The 18342-nt window shown below is 36.3% G+C and overlaps 1 protein-coding gene across 1 annotated transcript in view; it reads left to right on the plus strand.

Moving 5' to 3' along the window:
* Nucleotides 1-18342, plus strand: part of RIT2 (Ras like without CAAX 2) — a gene marked incomplete at both ends in the record, with an annotated part of 201176 nt that overhangs the window by 68103 nt on the left and 114731 nt on the right. The window lies entirely within an intron of this gene.

Below are 18342 nucleotides of genomic sequence, written 5' to 3' on the forward strand. Positions count from 1 at the left end.
AAAAAAAAAAAAAAAAACAAGCCTTGAATTTGAAGGGTTTATAAGTGGGATTGTTTTAGGAAAAAAAAAAAATAATAAAAAGTCAACAAACAAACAAAACAAAACAAAACAAAAAAGCAGCTTACACCAAAATATTTTTTTCTGTTATCCTTGAAATTTTCAAATGTTTCAAACACAGGTCTGACCTCCACAATGATACTGCGTAAGTAAGTAGAGCAGCTAATGATAGGATTTATTTTAATTTCTCATTACCATAGTATTACACATTCCATGAATATTAACTCCTGGTAAGTGGTGATATTTAAATTAAAAAAAAAAAAAAAAAAAAAAAGTCAACTCTTCACACCACTAGTATTTTTATAGCCATTAAAAATATATACAAATAAAAATAGTTTTATCAGCTCTAAAGAAGGCAAAACTAATAGGGAATTGCTACAAAATTATTTGTTGAAATCAGGAAAAAACAACAACAGCAACAACAACACATTGGATTTAATTGGAAAGAGGAAAATTAGTAGTTATGGAAGCCATTAAGTTACGTGCATACACCCATCTTTATTACTATCTGCCTGCCACTTGTATTTATCTATATATTGCATCTTGTCATAATCTTAACTTATTGGTCTCTAGACACTACCACAATATGAATAATAAATAATCATAAAAAGAAGGAAATCTTATGATGCATTCTAGAGGACCTAGTCAGAAGGAAGGTCTCCTTGAATAAAAGACAACTCCTACTCAATAAAACCAACACTTCAAATAGAAGAAGAGAGAGGGAGATAGAAAACAGAGAAAGTAGTGAGAAGTATGATTTATCTGTTCAGTATTTCTGTCTCAGGACATGCTAAGGACATCCTGAGAAAGGCTCATTTTCTATTCATACTCTAAAATGTGCTAAACAGCAGAGTATCTGCTCTTTATATCAGCCCAAGTATCTTGGGCTAAGTATATATTTTCTGCTAGATACATTTATGGCATGCTCCCTCAAAATTTGACATTAAAAAACAAAAACAAAGAAACAAACCACAACAACAACAAATAGACAGAATCATTTGTTAACTTACCTGTAATAACATCTAGAATGCATTTAAAAATCTCTGTACACCAAAAATATTTGTATCGTTATGAATTTTATTACAACTTTTGAGGTCCAGGTCTCAAGTCACACAATTCATCTCCACTGTTTTTTTCTGCTGGCAGGCATAATAGAACTGTTTTCCATCAGTCTACTAAGATTTTATAATTCTAGAGAATTTTCTGAGATATCAGAAAGAAAGGTGATCCAAAATGAGCATATCCAGGGTCAAGACTGTGCTGATAACAGGAGTTACTGGAGGGGAAGTGATTCCCTGAAGGTTTCAAGGAGATGCTTGCCACAAACCAAAAGTTCATGTACCTTTAGGGAAGGTAGCATGTTGAGGCAGAACAGTTGAGGCAGAATAGGCAGACAGTCATTGTTCTGCTTCCCTTAGCATACAGAAGTCCAAGAAAGTAAAAACAGGTCAGGTATGAAATATACTTCACTCCAACAGAACAGCAAAGCAGAAAACTGAACATAGCTTTCAGCTCTGCCTGCAATTAAGGATGTCTCTGGAAATCAAAGACATAACCAAAGACTTTCTTTTCTGTCATACATTTTAGGCCATTTTTATTCCTTGGAATATTGTATCCTATTTGTGGAACTCCTGAGCTCTCCTGAGCAACTTCTAGATGTCCTGACCTTAGATTTTAGTGTGCTTCTTTGAAAACAACATATTTTGCCTACTTGTGCTTTTATTTGTCTTTGGACATTTAAAGGAATAACAGTTTCTGTGAGTGCCACTGAGAGGGTGATAATCTATGGAAATAACAACAACAACAAACTAAATAAATAAGTAAGATCTATAATGTGTTTAAATGGCAAGGCACAGATTTCTAGTATTAACCAACATACTGAGTCTCCTATGCTGCAGTTAAACTTTATAATCAGGCCCAAAGTTTCTTTTGCTTTCACAGGCATATAGAGCTAACAAACACCTACATATTTTTCATAATATTCTTCAGTTAGTTTCACCATTCTGTTTGTTTCCTATGGAATGAGATTGTGTTAGCAGTAATTGTTATTCTGATCTGTGCAAATTTAGCCATGATTTAAGTAGGTAGTACAGACAGAAATGATACTGTACTGCCTTACATTTGATGTGGCCTATTCTAACCATTGTCCTAATACTGTACCAATACTGTGTATTGGTAGGGTTATGAATTGGAAGCACCTTTGTAAATAACATTGTTGTCTTTGACACCCCAGAAGTTTATCACTTTCAGTTTTACAGGAAAGACTTCAAAGGCCCCTGAGGCTGCTAAATCACTATAACCACTTTGTCCGCTTTAACTTTCCTCTGTCCACCTTCAACATTGACATGGGAACGGAATAATTTCAGCTGCTTCTTACTTCTGTAGATTCTTAGGAAATAAACTTGTGTATAGGTAAAAAAAGGACAAGAGAAAATAAACCTCTCCCAAAACACACCAGCACAAAACTGATATAATCTGGTAATCTACGTGAAAAGCAAAACCACACCAGGTTCAGTCCATTCTTAAAGTCACAAAAACATCTAGTATGATCAACTTGCAATTATTAGGAACATACTAAATACCTGAAATGGTTACTACAATAGTTTTTGCTTTGACTGAAAAAGAAATGTCTGCCAACTGATTTTCATGTTTTATGCCATAAAAGTTCACATTTTTCCATCATAAAAAATATGTTGAAGTTAAATTCTTTTGGTATAGAAAATAAATTTTATGTCTTGACCTGCTGCTTGGCTCCATTCAAGCATACCTGTGGGCAATCAACTTGTATTGGAAGGTTTTTGGAAGATTTTATTTTTGTCCTTATTATTTTATATCCTCTCTGTAAATTGATAAGACAGTGAACTTTAAGGAGACTCTAAAGAAGAGAATGTATTTCTGCTTTGTTTAGTCCTACATGAGCCTATTGTGAGAATCGCATACTGTTACTGACTAGAGAGGGAATATGGACTCCTTTTATTTTAATATAATGCCAAATATCCTTCTTTTTCCCACTTCTACTTCCATCCAAACACACACTGAGTAACTTGTCCTAAACATTCTGCAGTACTAATCAAATAGCTTTCAAAAAAACAGAGACATATTTTTTCCCTTTGTTGTGACAGTCCCTAGAAAAATGTATTTTCCATATCACTTCTTTTCATTCTGGTTCAAGGTTATGTTAGTAACGCATTAGAGTTCTCTTTTTCTACAGCAACTCATACCCCTTGTAGAAATACACGATTGGAATTTAATGGTGTTTTGTGCTTATAACTTTTCTTCTGTTATCCACTGACATGTTTGAAATATTATTGGGGATCAACAAGAATTGATCACAGAATGTTGCTGCTACTGTAAGGTGACGCAGATTTTTGGATAAAATTATATTTTAGTTTCTGCATTATACAATATTATATGTATGCGTTCATAGATTTGTGTGTCAAATACATACATATATTTCAAATATATTAATTTTGATCCTGAAAGAGCTACACAAATAGAAGTAGAATCATTTCTGTGTTTTTCTTTCACCTGCATCTATCATTTATAGATGTAGTTGTACAGTTGAAGAATTTACTGGATGGTGTGATGGAAAGTCCAATATTTTTTGGTTGAGAGGCAAAGCTACGTTTTGTTCTGTTTGTTTATGTGAGTGGTACTTTTTTGTTCCAATACAAATTTATTCAGAGAAGTCCCCTGGTCAATGTCCATCAAAGATGTGGTGTAAAAAAAAAAGGATTACAATAAATAGTCCCTTCTAATATGTAAAGCTGTCTTTTGTTTTATAAGCTGGTTGTCTTAGTTTGGAAAAGCTGATAAGATGGTAGGAAATTATAAATGTAGACATATAGAGGCATAAATAAATTTGCATACACATATATATCCGAATTATTGTGTTAATATTTGTTTAACAGAATGAACATTGATTAAAAAGTTAAATGATATCTGAAGTGCTATTTATAATGCTGTCACTTTGAGTTTATTTCCACTTCAAGATAAAGTGGAATTCATCATAATAATGATTATATTTTAGGCTTGGCGCAAACATTCCAGTTCTGAATTTTGAGACAGAAACATTGTTTTTGTAAGTAAAAGGAGACAAAAAGGAAGAAATTATGTCAGTATTAGACAAACTGTATGTGGGCAAAATTTCAAACATTAGCACTTCATGGAAATAAAATGATTTCAGTGCATATTTAATATTTAATTGTAGTCAACAATGAGAACAATTTCTAAGCGGCAGTGGATGTGATCATTTTCTGGAACAAATGGATAAGAGCAATTTACACTCTGTATGGTCTTTGGCAATATCACAGAGAGTTAATGCAAGTAGAGTGGCAGGAAAGGAAGCATGACATAGTGTGGCAAACTGGACAGCCTCCAAGATGCTCATTAGCCATGTGACTAATCCTAAAATGAATACATAATGCAAAAGAGATGCGAAAGCAGCTTCCTGTTTTGGTGAGATATCACCGCATGAGATTGTGTCAAATGAGCAGTTGAGGGCATTAAGGCTGTGTCAATGTCACACTTTAATTGAAATGGGTGTGCGATAGGAGGCACTTTAGCATTAAGCACATGAATTTCCATGAGGTTTCCTGACAAGTAATGCATTCACCAAAGCATTAAATAAAACACATTTAAACTCATCTTTAATAAGATGATGGAAATGTGTGGTAAATGTGCGGGTGAATTTGTGAAAAAAAAAAAAAAAAAAAAAAAAAAAAGATATGATGTGATTGAAAAGCATTATATATAATGCATAGCAAAAATGTGTAACAAAGAATATATCTGTTTTCAAGGTATAATAATGGAAAGGTGTAAAGCGAGGGAAATACAACTTCATTAATAATGGCAGAGTAAAAGAAGACAAAGATGGGTCACTATCATTGTACCAGGAGAGGGGCATCTTGCTACAAAAGTACTATCCAAATTCATTTTTAGGTACGTACACAGTGCTAAAAACCATTTCTAAAACAAATATATATTTATACTCCATCCCTAATTTTTTTCTCATTCTCATTTTTGAATGGAAGGTAAAATGTCTAGACTGGACAGAGCAAGATGCAATTGGATTTGAGCTCTGAAATTATTATCTCTTTTGGAAAATTCATATGATTTATAGCTAAATAGTCATCATAGTCTTTCATAATTGTCCATAGATTTATTAGCCATATTGGACACTGGATAAACAACTCTTTTAAAATGATCTGGAATTAGTACAATTTGTCTCCAAAGATGTCTCCAAGGGTATTCGGACTGATTGTGTAGACCTATCTAAATTACCTATGTTTGTGTTCCTTATTCATCATCATATAAAATGACAAATGGAGAATACATAAGAATACTGCTGTGTGTGTTTGAACCATATTCCTAAACTTGTGTTTTATTACTAGTTTTTATTTTTCTTTCTGTTGGTATTATCTGCATAATATGTCACAGTAAGGTGTTAACACTCTCTATAAAGCATTTTTAGTTACATGCATGAAGATGGGAAAACGGAAATTATATTTACTATGCTGAGACTGAGCTCCAGATTCAGGAACTTAAAGTGTCTACATGTGATCTGTGTATCTTGGTTCTGGATATATGGGATTAAGGATGAGTTAGGTCTTTGCTTAATTCCCTTATTACAGGATTCTGGAACCATTTGACATATCTTGCAATATCCTACCTCATTTCAAGTTCCTGATCCAGAAGGCTGTGGGTTTCCTACAGATTTTGTGTCATTGTCATCTGCCCCCCTGGATGTAACATGGGACCTGTGGGGGTCCAGAAACCTTCTAGTCCAGGAGTTGAGTGCCAGGCAAGATACCTCAGAGCACATCAAATAACAATGGTCATTTACATGTGGACATTTATAGCTTCCATAGTACTATTAAGTGTAAGGGGATTTTAGTTACCTTGAATGTTGATGCTTATTTTGTAGCTAAATGTAGGTGCCTGAGTCTGAATCACAGTACCTTCCATGACAGCTTGTAAGAACACGGGTCTTCAGAGATCCTGATGACAACTCTTTGTGTATGGATAACTGTCCTACAGTGAAGGGAGAGAAATTCACAGTGGGATTTGTTAAGCAGAATCCATGTTATGATAGGAAAGAAAGGAGAAGGCACATGCCTGATAGCACAGGTGTTCCCACTGGAATACTGAAAAAGAGTCATGAATAGAAAAGAAGGGAGTAGTTTTAAAGAAATAAATAATTAAATAAATGTTCATTTAATTTAGATTTCAATAAGGCAATGACATACCTTCTGCTTACTGCTGTTATTATATCCTGCCATGAAGGAAAACAGAAATTCTTTGGAGCCACAGAGGATAGAGACTGGAAAATCATAGCAGACCTTTCACTCTGTGATTTAAGAAAAAAAAAAAAAAAAAAAAAAAAACAGAGCCCACCCACCCAGAGCCCACCCAATACTCCCTTTTCTCTTGGAAAGTAATATTTGAAAAGATGCTTGTTACCCCTCTAAGTAACAGATTAATAACAGTTTGATCACTTCTCAATATTTCAATCTCAGCTCTATCCTCTAACTGGGGTGCATTTTAAGCTCAAGCTTTCATTATTTTCTTTGACCCTTCCTCTGTTGGGAACTGCGGTATTTTCTTCACTGATGAAACAGGCTGACCCCATGTAAATATTCTCTCTTGCTCAGATACATGATCTCTAGGTCTGCTGAAATTTTTCTTTCTTGGGACATTGCTTTGATAAACCAATTATTCAGTACTAAACAGTCTGCATGTAAGAAAGAAACAAAACAGCCAGTTAAATTCTCTGCATATATTTGAGATTAATTGCATCTAAAAATCTTGGACACACACTTAATGTCTACTGCCTCTTTGTCATATCTGTATTTTCTTAGAAATGCAACTCATCATGCAATTATTTGAGGTGTCTACACCAGGTGACAGCTCACGGTCACTTAGCTTTTTCAGAAACTTGGAAAATAGTACTTAATCCTGTATTTTTCTTTGGCTAATATCTCTGATATAAACAGTAGCAGACAGGCAAATGCTTTCTAGGGAGTCAGTGACCCAGAGAGCTGTTCCTGCACTTATCATTTCCACCTTATCATTTCACCAAACACCTGCCTGGAGGTTGAAGGTTAATCAGAATAGCATTTAGGTCTGCAGAGTAGTCTTGGAAGTGCAGTTATCTGTCTGTGTCCATCACTCATGCTCTGTCCTGCTCCCAGTCTTATTGGCTCTTTGGCATTCATCAGACAGCTTTGCAAGCTTATACAAAGGTAGTCGAGAAGACAAACAAGCTACACCAGTACCAGATAGTTGTTTGCCAGGTTAGTGAATTGAATCATTTTAGTAAACAATTCAACAAGCTCCAGAAGTGGCACAAAGGATGGTGTAGAACCATGTGTGGTAAAATGGCAAGCTAAGTGGGGATGAAAGAGGAGAAATCTTTTCCTTCTGGGATAAGAAAGCTGTAACAATTGAGTCAGAGTTACTCTCATGCAGAGTTACTCTCGGACAGCAGCCTGTGAGCCAATATTCCTTCTCAAGTTGATCTCTGTTCGCAAGAATAGGGGTAATAACTTGTGCCAAAAGGGTGGGTGGATTCAAAAAACAATTTTAAGGAAAATCATTGGAGGGAAAAAAGCTGTGAAAGGCTATTAAAAACAAACATTTTGCTTCCAGTTTAAAAAGACTCTTGACATGCAAATAACTGTAAGCTAAGAGAGAATACCAAACAAAAATTAAAAATAAATAAATAAATAAATAAAAATCACTGTACGAAATTCCTTGGGCTATCTGTCAATCTCTAAAAGATGCAAATGGAGTGTTGATCTTCTATGTCTCTACTCTTTATATTCTCATTTAGAGCTTTTATCTTATGTGCATGGCCTTAATTGGTGGTCTGGCCTGTGATCTGGCTTCCCTTTCTCCCATCTCATAAAGCAAGCAAATGGATGAAAAACTCTATTTATTTCCCAGACATCTCTGCCTGACATTGGCCTACCATGGCTGGAATGGGAGAGAGAAGTGTTTCTCCTGTGGTGTGCCATGCTGCTTGGTCACATAAAACTCTACCCCTTAATTGTTCATACTCATCATCTATCCTCCATTAACTTTCTTTGTGTTAAAATTAAGATATATTCCTGCTTTGAACATCTGTTTTCCTCCACTGAGAAAAGTGTCAATGGAGGATCAAAGCACAGTTTATAACCCTTCTATTCCTCCTAGACATCTGTTAGTGTAATTGCGTACCTGCTAAACACAGAAGAAAAGTAATCAAAAACTGTATATAGATGTGCCCTTGTAATTGCTATTTGCAAGCACTAGTTAGATAGATTAAAATTCAGAAAGGGGGAGGGGGAAAGCCTTTTCTTATAAGTGTGACAACATCAAAATATTTCTGAGGTATATTTTATAATAATAAGTAGTAATAATAATTACATGATTTGATTAGAATTCTTTGATAATATCTACCATATCTAGAGTCTAGAAAGGGTCAGCCAAGGATAGAAATAATTATAAAATTTTTTTTTTGTTCTGCACAAAATAGGGTTTTTTGTTTGTTTTGCATAGCTTTGTATGAGCTAAAGACCTGTATCTCAACAGCTGGTGTGTTTGGTGTGTTTGATTTGACTCAATCAAACAAACCTTACGTTGCTTTGATTCACCGAGTTTCTAATTGATTCACTTAAGAAAAAGAGGTGGCAAAAGGAGGTGAAGAATCCTTTTTTCTTATTGAAGAAAACGCTCATCTATGGAAGAGCATTTTATCACAGGTGAGGACTTTGGGTCTTAAGGCTTACAGTGATACTCCAAACACCGGCCTATCATAGAAAACTGGGACAACAGTTCCTCTTTGGGTTCTAAGCAACTGTAGGACTTTTAGTAGAGCTTCTTATCCATACTTCCTTTGGATTAAGCCACTCATGTAATCAGGAGAATTCAGCTCCTAGCCTGTAGATCCAGCCTGGCATTAAGTGTGAGTAAAGTGTCCATCTGGTTGGTGACATGAAGGCAGGAGAGTTTGTATCCAGAGCTATAATCAACGGTGAAGTTGCAGGCAGGTTTTGGTCTCTATTTTACAACATAAATGTATAGGAGTATGTGAGAACATGATTCATCTCACCCTAACATCTATATTTACCCTAACATCTATATTTCATGTTAGTCCGGGGAGTAGTATTCTCAAATGTCAAATATTATAATGAAAGCCTAGGTTATTAGGGATAAAGCAGGGCAGAATGCCTCCCATCCTAGTAAACATTAGGTGGTGTCGTGGTTCCGCTCGAGTGGGCAGCCGAGCTCCACCACAGCCGCTCTCTCACTCCCCCTCCTCAAAGAGGAATGGGGAGAAAATATGTGAAAAGGGGCTCAAGGGTTGAGATAAGGATGAGAAAATCATGCAATAATTATTGTAACGGGCAAAACAGACTCGGCATAAGGAGACAGCAAGATTTATTGCCTATTACTAACAAGCGAGAGAAGTGAGAAAACAAAGAAAAAAGCAAACCAAAAGCACCTTCCCCCCCATCCACCCTCTTCCACCTCCTCTCCCCGAGCGGCGCAGGGGAACGGGGGAATGGGGCTTATGGTCAGTCTACAGCACTTCTTCTCTGCCCCTCCTTCTCGGTCACTCTCGTCCCCTGTGCTGTGGGGTCCCACCCACGGGATGCAGTCCTTGATGAACTGATCCGGCGTGGGCTTCCCACAGGCAGCAGCTCTTCCAGAACTGCTCCAGATACGGGTCTGTACCACGGGGTCCATCCCTCAGGAGAAAACTGCTCCAACCTGGGTCCCCTACGGGCAGCAGCTCCTGCCAGGTCACCTGCTCCTGCATGGTCTCCTCTCCACGGGCTACAGGTCCGGCCCGAATCTGCTCCGGCAGGGGTCTTCCACAGGCGGCAGCCTCCGTCGGTGCAGGGCCACCTGCTCCACCGTGGTCTCCTCCACGGGCTGCAGCGTGGAACCCTGCTCCACCGTGGTACTCCATGGGCTGCAGGGGGACATCCTGCTTCACCATGGTCCTCACCACAGGCCGCAGGGGACTTCTGCTCCGGCGCCTGGAGCACCTCTCCCCCTCCCTCTACACTGACCTTGGCACCTGTAAGGCTGTTCTCTCACTCCCGGCTGCTGTGTGGCGCAGCGTTTTTTCCCTGTCTTAAATATGCTCTCACAGAGGCGCAAAACAACATCGCTTATTGGCTCAGATCTGGAAAACAATGGGGCCCTTCCCAAACATGGGGCAGCTTCTAGATCTTTCTCACAGAAACCACCCCTATGGCTCCCTGCTACCAAAACCTTGCCACGTAAACCCACTACATTCCACCCCTCGCCTCTGTTAAAAGCATATTTAAGATTACTCACAATATACTCTTACTTTACAATTATCACAACAACCTTCACAAACTTCACTTACATCAAAAAAAAAAAAGAATTCACCACACCAAAATAAACATAACATCATCACAGCACCAACAAGGTGGACATGTTACACACACACCACCCCTCGTCCCTTCACCACACTAACATCTCACAGTTACTGCTTTCTTAAATTCTTCACAACTTGTACATTCCTAACAATCATCCTGCACATATTTTTGCCCATTACTTCTACCAACTATCATCCTTATCTCAAATTCCTTGAGCCCCTTTTCACATATTTTCTCCCCATTCCTCTTTGAGGAGGGGGAGTGAGAGAGCGGCTGTGGTGGAGCTCGGCTGCCCACTCGAGTGGAACCACGACAGTCTTTTTTGGCGCCCAACGTGGGGCAGCTTCTAGATCTTTCTCACAGAAACCACCCCTATGGCTCCCTGCTACCAAAACCTTGCCATGTAAACCCACTACAGGTGGCAATTGAGGAGAAGATTCAATGGTCCTGGAAGTGACATGACTAAAGCTGTGAACACCTGAGTCATTCCGAGGCTTTATCCCAGTTTTTTGTTATAGATATCACACCTCATATGATAACTATGATTAGGAACACAAAGAAGCTGAACTGAAACTTGCATTGCCTCAGATAGGATCATCATGTAGAAATTTGTTTACCTGTTTCCTGTTTATCATGATTTGTAAAAAATAACCCTTAAATGACATTTTGAAATTGGAAAAGACACTTATGCTATAGTTTGCTAAATGTAGATGATTCATCTCACTGATTTCAAAATTCTTCAGCATGGGACAAATGTCTCCATTAACCTTTCTTTCATGGAAGCCGGCAGCCATCTACACCTTACTAAATCCAAGGCACCATCCATGCTAATAACCATGCAGATGTAGTCAACTTGTTAATTACTCCCCCTGAAATGACAAGTAGTGAATTTATAACTGTCAGATCCTCCCACTCAGTAGCACAATCATGGACTTGAAAGAGTAGTGAAATTGCAACCTGCTATTCTTGTTCCTCAAGATAAGGGTACTTGGACTCCTGTTAATTATCATGTTTTGATTAAACGGGAGTACTTTGTTCACTTTGTTCATGTATATCTTTGAAGTAAATGACATTTTTCTGGAAGCAGAGAAAGTAATGATATTCTTTTATTAAATATTAGTAGCATTATCTATATTGCAAGTGGTTACTAACAGTAAAGCAAGTGCTACAGCAAAGGTATGACTGAGGTATCTTTAACCCTGATTTGTAAAAATACCAACATTTGCAAGAAATCATATTTTTTCTTCTAGAGCTGGTTCTGAGGGAAATATTTGTCACTCAGGTGAATAACCTTATTTACACAGATCAGAGAGCACATAAGCAAAATATCATTTATAATTATTTATATAAATTTAGTCACTTCTGTGCATGTTTGCTTGCATATTCAAACCATAAATGGTGGCCTTATTGATAACAGCATTTGCTTCTTGACTGAGAGTTACTGCCCTGAGACAAATTGTTCAGTTAGACTTCAGTCTTTTATCCAGTTCTCTGCTGTATCTCATCCTCTCTGAATAAAAGCGTTATCATTTTGATGGGGTGACACATTCTATATCCAGGAGAATCCTACATCTAACAGGATGTTGTTATGAAAGAATGCAATCAGCTTCTCTATCAATACGTCTATGAGAAAGGGCACATTGTTTTCTAGTCTTCATCTTAGTTATATGTTGTGTAATTAGAAGTTGATCATACTCTTATGATTCTATTCTTCATGGACTCTTGTGAATATGTATTTTGCTTTTATTAATAATTTCACTTTAAGGGGAGAAATGCATACCTGCAACTAGAAAATAAAATAAAAATAGCCAATGCTTCTGTAGCAGAAGATACTTGTATAGGACTTTTAAAAAGAAAACCAGTTTGCTCCCAGTCCTGAATTTGTTCAGGATTAGTTAATTAACTTTACCGATTACAGATAATCAACACAGGGATTAATTGATGATGCTCTCTTATTTCACATCTGGGTACTCTGTCTTTCATGACCCTCCACATTTGTATATGAAGGTACATGTGTACCTATGCACACACCTGTGAAAAGACATGGATATTTTGCGTGTGTATGTCTAATCTTCCTATAAGGGCACACTATGGGAAAAGATAAATATCAGTAGTTAGTGTAGAAGGATCTGTTGACTTCAGAATCCGTTGTATCAGAATATCAAGTCAGAACTGAAATAGAAGACCTGTAATATATCCAACTCAGCAACGTGAAAGTGTTCACTATATGAAGGCCAAGTAGTAGTGGAAAACTTACAGATCTATTCCTTGTTGTTCTATTAGTATCTTTACTCCTTGAAATCATGAAATAGTAGTGGAGGCCAAGGGGGTTCTTGTTAGCATTACTGTAAATGTTAGGTGATGCTAGCTGATTTCTGTGGTGCATTTACTACAGCAAAAGCAGACTGAAGCTGTTTTCTTCATTTATGTTGTTATATAATGTATGTGCACTGCATAAAATCTTTGAACCTCATTGAAGAGAGATCTGATGTTGTCTAAGGTATTGTATGAGCAGAGACTGTAGCAATCAGTTTGTCTTGCTGGCTATTTAGGTCTCACATTCTTGACCTTTTTTGCTGGAAAGTGAATATCTTACCTTGAACTTGCTGTGTTTTGTCTCCTTCTTGCTGAGAACATGCACATGAAAGCCTCTCTCATGCCCCATTTTGTGCAATAAAATCACTCTTGATTTTCATGCTTCTTGAAAGTGACCCAGGTCATTGTTTCTTGTTCCAACTGGTTTGTTAGGAAACAGCATGATAATGAGGACCCAATGGGAGAAAACAAAACAAATGTAACTGACTCAGAGTTCAATTCACTCAGATTTCTGTTCACACAAAATATTTTAGAGTACAGATAATGCATCTTTTTGTGCCTTAAGTGAGATTAAGCTGCTTTTGCTTCCCCTGCTTTTCAGCAGAGAAGGAAAGGGTATTACAGTAATGAAACTACAAGCTGACGTTGAAGAAGAGGTACTTGTACATATCTATAGGCAGAACTGGGAAGAAAAAAAAAAAAAAAAGTGGAAAAGAGAAGAAGACAGAAAGCGCAATTGGATAAACCATTTCACAATTTGGAAGGCACTGAGTGCATTTCAGGTCACAGAAAAAGCTGTGGTGTAAGTACATAATGCTGGAAATCAATCAAGCTCCTTCAGCAGCTGTGTGTTATCAGTCTTGCCCTGCAGAACACAGATCTGAAACATTAGGAAGCCCAACAAGAGGGAAAAACTTAATTTGAGAGCAGCTGTTTTAAGACAGATACATAATGGCATTAAAATAGGAGCACTGCAGTGAGGTGAGAACCAAACACAGTGCCTATTAGACTGAGGATGTTTTCAGTTTTGTTATTTTAACCAGACACAGAGTAACATCAATGGCAGCCAGAGCCTAGGATAGGAAAGAAGTGACATCAGATATGAGTATGAAGAGAGTTCATTTAAAAAATATTCATAATGCATAATCAAACTTTGTGGAACTGACTGGAGCTAAACTTAGGTCTTTATTGTGATGCACTGATTCTGAGTGCTTATCAGGTACGTTAGGCCTGTCCCTTCAGCTATTTAAGCACCAATTTTCATTGACGGTACCAGGATTAAGTGCAGAGGTTTATTTGAGGAAGTGAGTATAGTCTAACTATGCTTCTGCTTTCCACTGAAGATATTAGCACAACTTATTTTAGGAGGACAAAATGAACGAAAAGTTAAGAGGGATTCTATTGTTTTGTTTTCCAACATATGGAATCTATTCCCTGTTGTTCTTTTTGAATTCTTACTCCTTGAAATCATGAAATATCTTATGAGTGTTCACAAATTTATTTTTACATGCCGCTGGAAATACAGGAACCTCTAAAACAACATGATAGTTAAGAGCATGTCATAATGCTGAACAAAAGCTAAATGAAGGAACCAGAGAATTGCATCTTCAAATTAAACTAATAAGGGGAGTTGTAGTGTACAATAGTAATATGCATTTGAATTTAGCAAGGCCATTTGAAAACAATGTTACAGAATGTTTTCTGAAGATGTATGTAGACAAGACCTTGGTTTAATATCTTGTTTGAAAATATGTTTATGGTAATTTGAATGCTAACATGAAAACTAAAAAATAGAAGATGCTGTTTCTCATCATGCAACTGAATGTAATGAATAAATGTATGAATTTATTTTTATAATGCACACTTAACATGACTAATGTTTTGCCTTTTCTGATATTATTTTAATTTTCCCAAGGCCTACACTACAGTTTTTTTTATAAGAATAAGGTTATCACAAAGGTACTAGCTATATTAAATGTTGTATTACTTACTTGCTTCTCTTTCCTAGAAATGTAGACAACAGAGGTGCTTCTAGTGTGTAGTTTCTGAAGAAAGAGTTTCCATCTGTGTGTTTGGAAAGGCAGTGGCCATACTTTTTCTGTGCTGCAAATCTTCAGCAAGATTCTGCTGCCTGGAATGATGTTGTGTGTTGCAATCAGTTACATAGGAGAAAGCAGGCAACTTGTGTGGTTAAGACAAACCTAAGCAAAATCTTTGTGTTCTGAAAAATTTAGAAAAATAACAGCAAACTGTCACATTCAGGTCAATGTTAAGAAATAAAAAGCAGCAGTACTGGAAAGGATCATCTGAGGTATTTTTAATTGCTGTTATAACAGAATTGTGTACCAGCAGGTGAAACTGATAATTTAAGTTAATTATTTAAGTATTGTAGTTACTAGTCTGATGTTGTATGTACATGCCCAGTTTTCCTACTTGCCTCATTTTAAGGGATACTGCTATCTACATGAGTATTTTCAGAATACAAGTCAATCAAATCTGTCATTTCTTCTCTTCTAAACCATTCAGGCATTCATATCAGGTGTGCGTAGCTCGTAAGAACCTATGAGTAGGCAACCTATGTGACTTGGTGTCCTTGTCTGCAAAATGCTGATAGCTATGATCTCCTAAGTTATAGAACACTCATACTCCAGAAAAAAAAAATAAATAATAATAATAATAATTATATGCTAAGGGAAACCATAAAACCAATATATTTTGATGGACAGTTCCTATGAGATGTGTATTTTTATCTCAGACAGGGAGATACATGACTGGTACAGTGGCTTAGATCCCTGTTCATCCGCTCTCTTATTTCAAAATTCCTTATTTTTCACAAAAACAGCATTCAAACAGCCACAGACTCATAATCATTCTATATTCAGGAGCACCTCTGAATTAAAATGCATATGTAGCAGATAATCTAAGCACACTAAAAGCTGCATCTCCTGCTGTCTCTTTGGCACACATGGAGAACAACAAGAGGCAGAACTCCAGGTGTGACTGACTGAGCTTGAACTCCCTTCTGCTGGTTTGGCACCTCCTTAGCCAAGCAAATACACTTTACATCTATATGAGAGAATCTGCAGTTAATAGTGTAGCAGACAGAGAAAAGGAGAGAATATTTATTTGGAAGTAACATAAGCAGAATTAACAAATGGAAGAAAGGGGCAACTGACCTATATTTCAGGGACTGGAAAACGTCTGTGATGCAGATGAAAATTCCTTTCCAACACCACTTTAAATTGTATAGCATCCAAATCTATTTGTCACAAAGCTGCTCATAGCTGAAAAAAAAGACTTTGATATATTTTTTATGAATCTAGGTTCTCCAGTTCTAAGATAACTGATAGCAACATGAGCCTGCATTAATTATTGTTCTTCTGTCTCCAAAATGATGCCCTCTGAGAAAGATGAAAAAAAAGAGAATGTATTCATTTTACAAAATAATAATATTAATAACAAAAGGCTTAAGGAAGCTTTTATTTTTCCTTAATAATACTGCAAAGGACAATCAATTATGAAAAGAAGTTAAACATGCCATATGAAAAAATATTTTTTTTTGATTTAAATTAGATATTTTCCTCCTTTAATAAATATTAGTAATAAAATAATAGGTGTCTGTAAGATAACAGGTGGAGCTCTGTTTGTTTCCTGATCCCTCTCTTCCCCCCACAAATTATTAAAGTCAATAAGAGATCAAGCCACACAGTATAATGTTTAAGCTGATTTTTTTTTAACCTATTTTCATTTTTAGTTTTAATGTCTGCAGGGAATATTATTCTTAAAGAAACCTGCATTATATATCAGAGAAGAAAATAAACATAGCATAATTTTCTTTAAAAAACATTTTTTTGTTGTTTTTGCCAGATATTTAATTATCCAGTTCATAAATCAGTTACCTATTACACATATTACCCATTGATGCAGAAGTTATGTTTTCCTTTTTTCTTTGATACCTAAAAAATGTTAATTCTTACAGTCTGTATCTGGATCATTGTTAAATCTCATAGCAAGAGCAATAATATCCATCCTCAATTGTTTCTTATAATATCCTATCTTTCTGCTGCATTTTACCTAAACCAAAAGACAAGAGAGTTGGCTTCACAGAAAGAGACATGTTGAACTTAATATAAGAAATACAATTATTGTCTGATTGTGTGATATATTGTCTGATACCTGATTATTATTCTCCTCTATTTTTTTGTACCTCATGCTAGTGCTATTTTGAAACTCCAGCCACAGTTTGACCTCTTAATAAATTTTAGAGAGATCACTCCTTAAAGCTGTAGGATGTAAAATCCAGATACACATGGTTTAACAGCTCCCAATTAACTTTAAAGGAAATATTACCTAAATTAATTAGGTGAAAGAAAATGTAATGTACTCAAACATTATAAATACTGTAAATATATCAGACAGCATTTTCAATAATATGAGTAATTTCTGAAGTGATGAGATTAGACAGCAAGTTTACTAGTGCACCTTGCGAAGAGTTTTCTGCTTTGTTTCCTATACACGTTGTTTCCTATGTTTGTGAAACATCTTCCCTTCTGTTTCTCTCTGTCCACATGTAAACACCATATTAAGTCTGTTTAACATGCTTATTTCTGGATCTGCTTCTGCCCTGTATTTCAACTGAGTAAAATAAAGGTGTTTTTCTGCCTAATCTCTTATTTAGCTCTATTTCTATTACTACCTAAGATTAAATCCCAGTTAAAATGAATTACCTTAGTAGACCAGAACTAAGTGGTACAGCTCTTCCCCTAGCTCTTCTTCTAGGTCTGTACAACATGAGATGGGAAGCATGATTTTTGATGTTTGCATCTTCCTTCTACCTCCTCTTCTGGGGAAAAAAAAAGTTGTCTTAAAATCCCAGAAGGTCAGCAAATACACAGGGTGAATGGAATGCGGTGCCTCTCAAAAAGCTGGCTCTGTTTGAGCATTACAAAGGTCATGAACATTACAAAGGTCATGAGTAGGTGCTATGATCTGATACCTGTTGTGAGAGTGTGGGTTCAAGATAACATTTGCCTCAATAAATCCTTTAAGAAAAATAGGTGCTAAATCTCCATTCTCTTCAAATACAGGTTGAGAATACCCCTGCTTAGCAGACCCCAGCTGAGAATATTTTTAAACTTTATAAGAAGAATACAGATAATTTTGAATAGAGAAAAAATATTACAAATGAAAGTCATATGTCTTTCCTGTTTCATCTCAACATTTCTTGGGGCAAGGGCAAATTCTACAAGCAAAATATATGTTCCAAACAGATTGCCTAGAAAACTAGATTTGTGTGCTTGGTCAATATTCAATAGAATATGCCTCACCAACACCAGTAGAAGTTAGTATATTAAAAATGAAAATGGGACAGTGATTCTGGAATATCTTAGTAAGGTATGTTGTTGCTGTTTTGTTTGTTTGTTTGTTTGGAGATCAGTAGTTTGAGAAAACAGAATAAATGAAAATAACAAACTGGGTTTGTATGCTAAGTATTCTCTTTGCAAAGTAAAAGGGTTATAAACACATTCTTACCTTTGTTCCAAAGCCTTGCTCCAGCTTTTCACAGTTATAA

This window comes from Netta rufina, assembly GCF_964035555.1.
Source record: "Netta rufina genome assembly, chromosome: Z".
Classification (NCBI taxonomy): Eukaryota; Metazoa; Chordata; class Aves; order Anseriformes; family Anatidae; genus Netta; species Netta rufina.